The sequence below is a fragment of the Phyllostomus discolor genome, chromosome 11 (genome assembly GCF_004126475.2).
Source record: "Phyllostomus discolor isolate MPI-MPIP mPhyDis1 chromosome 11, mPhyDis1.pri.v3, whole genome shotgun sequence".
In the NCBI taxonomy this organism is placed as follows: domain Eukaryota; kingdom Metazoa; phylum Chordata; class Mammalia; order Chiroptera; family Phyllostomidae; genus Phyllostomus; species Phyllostomus discolor.
This window is the reverse complement of record NC_040913.2, coordinates 4,989,836-4,993,588: the sequence shown is the minus strand read 5'-3', so window position 1 is coordinate 4,993,588 and position 3,753 is coordinate 4,989,836.

The following is a 3,753-nucleotide window of genomic DNA, read 5'->3' as shown; positions in this document are numbered from 1 at the left end:
GTCTGCGCTCGGCCCTGGGAGAGAAGCAGCGCTAAAGGACTTGCGCCCACAGACACCGAGCTCCGCTCTCCCTCTGCCGTCCCCGCGTCGTCCCAACCTGACGGAGCAGCAGGTGCTAGGAGCCGGCACGTTGGAAGTGCTGTTCCCACGAGGGCCTTCTGGGGCCTCTCAGGACAGCAGTCAGTGTGCCCTGCAGGAGGGTGCTGCTCAGTCCTGACCCCACTTGGCTGTCACTTTCATCATTCTCAGTTAAAGACGTCTCTCTGAGCACCGATGGGGTGGGGCTATATAACGGACACTAGTCATTTGGTTCTCCCTCTCTCTCTATCTCTCTCTCAAGATTGCTTCTGTCTTGATTCTTGGTTCTTTCGTGATTGAGTTCTGTCTCTTTCTTAGTTCTTTCTCTTTCCTCATTCCTCCTATTCCCCCCTTCCCTCTTATTATTCTATTTCTTTCCTCTTTCTTCCTCTCTTTTCTTCTTATTTCTTTCTTCTTATTTCCTTCTTTATTATTCTTGCTTCCTCTCTTTCTTTCCTATTTTCTTTCTTCTTTCTGTCTTTATTTCTCTTACTTCTTCTTTCTTTCCTTCTTTCTTTTCGCACCTCCCTCTCCCTCTCCCTCTCTCTCTCTCTCTCTCTCTCCCCCCTTCCTTCCTTCCTGCCTTTACAAAAAAAACATACAAAAATATTTTTGGTGACGTCGGTTGAGGTCTAACATACATCTACTAAAATTCCTTTTTTTTTTAGTGAACCGTTCTATGGGTTTTGACGAACACGTGTTTTTGTGTGCTCACCACCACGATGAACCTACGGAGCCGTTCCATCACCTTTCCAGACGCCTCTCTCCCTTGCGTGGTCAACCTCCCCCCTCATTCCAGCCCCTGGCAACCCCCGATGGAATTTCTGTCTCTACAGTGTTGCCTTTCCAGAATGCGATGCTAAGATAGTCATGCAGTTCGCAGCCCTTTGGGTCTGGCTTCTTTCACCGAGCGGGACGCACTTGAGGTTTGCCCGTGGTGTTACGTGCATCAGTGTTGCTGCAGCCAGGAACTCCGTGCAGGGACGCACCGCGGTTTCTCTGTCCATTCACCAGTGGACAGACACTCCACACCTTGGCGATTAGATGTAAAGGCCCCAGCATTTGTGAAGTGTTTTGTATGTGTAGACCATTAGATTTTTGGCTTCAAAAGATGCGCCCTGGCTGGCATAGCTCAGTGGATTGAGCGCAGGCTGGGAACCAAAGGGTCCCAGGTTCGATTCCCAGCCAGGGTACATTTCTGGGTTGCAGGCCATAACCCCCAGCAACCACACATTGATGTTTCTCTCTCTCTCTCCCTCTCTCTCTCTCTCTCTCTCTTTCTCTCCCTCCCTTCCCTCCCTGAAAATAAATAAATAAAATCTTAAAAAAAAGATTCATTTAAGTTCGTTCCAGGTGAACAGAGACTGAGAGACTCAGCGGGGAGGGCCCTGGGGAGAGGAGACAGGAGGAGGTGTTTCCTTCATCAGCCCACCAGGCCCAGACCTGCCAGGTCGCCGTGGGCTGGTCGGAGCAAGACGCTGTTGTGGTTTCCACTGAGGACACTCGTCACACAGAAATGAAAGTTAGCTCTGTTTTTCTGAGCCCCTGGGGAAGAGCATAAGGACACGATGGCAACCGCCAATTTAGTGGGCCTACGGCTGTGCGGGTGGTTAACGTAAGATTTCCACGGATTGTGACCATTCCCCCAGCAGGTCATCTGTGTGCACCTGAGGAATTCTCCAGATCCCAGGCAACGGACCTTGAGCAGACACAGAAACACGCAGAGCCCATGGGCCGACCACATGCTAACAAAGTCCTCAGGGGCACTCGGGTTGAAGAAACTTTTTTGGGGGCTCATTTAGGGGGAAACCCATGCTTCTCCGTTAAAATTGTTTCACTGGACTCTCTCCTGGGCACAGGATATCAAGGTCATTATCAACCCCCGTTGAGAATTTCAGGCTTAGGGCCAGTGCTGCCGGCTTTCTCCTTGCACCCATCACGGAAAGGAGTTACAGAGGAGCTGCAGCTGCACCGGCAAGAAAGTTCAGCTCCCCCTGGGGTCTGATCTCATCCACTGTCCCCCAACATTGCTCCTTCCCACGCCGGGGCGCTGGGTTCTCGGACTCCTCAGCACACAGTGTGTTCGTCCACCCAGGAGACAGTTGCTGGGTGGATGCGCACCTGGCGCCCACCCTCAGAGGAGCGGGGGGCTCACGGAGAGCACCGTGTCCCGGAACACGCTGGCCTCTGCCATGCAGACGCCCGTGTGAACGCGCGTCACTGCAGAGAGTGGCTCAGCGTCGGCTCAGGACAGTGTTTCCGGAGCAGCAGAGACGGAAGGAGAAGGTGCGGCTAAGACTCGGTTTGTAAAGGTGTGAGAGTGCTGTGTTCCCCTCTTCCAGTTGTGTGTGTGGAGTAGTTGGGCTTTGCGGGCGGGGCCATGCCTGTCTGTCGCGTTATTTCAGTGAGGAGATGCGTTTGCAGTTCCGGACTAACTGACAAACACAACTTGAACACGGCCCACGCGTCATGAGGCGTTAGACACTATCAAAGGCTGCTTTACCCAGTGGCTGGGTTTGTTCGTATCCATTTGGTCACCAAAGTTCACGAGTCTTCAGCACCACTAACTAGCATTGAGACCTTAACAATATTAACAACAGTAATAACAGTGATGATATCAGTGAGAAGAGCTGACTTTTCACGGGCGGAATGGATCTCAGAATGAACGCCAAGTTCAATGGCGGTGCTACCTTGCCTCCTCCCTGTGCTCAGCACAACAGGAGTTAGGGAGGGCGTGAGCTGAGACGAGACCCCGTATGATTGTTTTCTGGGCATCATTTAGCAAGCCATAGGATCTCTTCAAGCTGTGCATTTTTATCTGAAAATGGGACGGTTAATAGGGCTACTTCAACCCTGCTATAAGAATAACCTGAAATGATGAACCTATTTAACCTAGTGCCTGGTATGTAGCAAGTATAAAATAAATATTAGCTGCTGCTGTTATTATTGTTGTTGTCTTTGTGTGTGTGTGTGGGTAGTCAGACTGAATAACTAGGAGAAGAAGCGAGTGAAGAATCCTGCTTTTCCATTTCAAAACAACTGAATCGGCGGTGGGTGGGGATGATCCTCATCTCCTCGGTTTGAGAAAGGAAGAGACCTGGGCCAAAGCGGGTGGTCTCACCCCTGGGTCCCTCAGGGGCCATGGGGCCTCAAACGAAACCAATATTCCTGTTCCCGTGTGAATTTCTTTTTTCAATAGCAATAAAAACTGATTTTCAGACAGGAAGGGGTCAAACTAACATGAAACTGGACAGACAACGCTGTACAATGGGGCGATACAAACATGTCCACAGAATCGCAGAGAATGGAAAAGATGCAGAGGGCCAGGGACGAGAAAATGTCTTTGGTTTTAAAACTCTAGACCCTTCACGTCACTGGCCTGAAAGATCTAGAAATACTAGAAAGATGGACACATACAAAAACCTTAAATTTAACAGGAGTGAACATGATGTTTAGTCCCTAAGATACAAAACCCAATAGGCCAAGAGATGTAATGAAGTCCCTCTTGTTGGAAGGGGTTGGAAGACAGCATAACCAGCCTTCCACACCCTTTCCAACTTTAAGATTCTGTAAACCTACAGAAGTTAAAAAAAACAAAGGCAATTTGTTGTTGACAGATTTTAAATACCACTGTGACATATACCATGAAATAAAAACACGTAGAAAACGAGAACA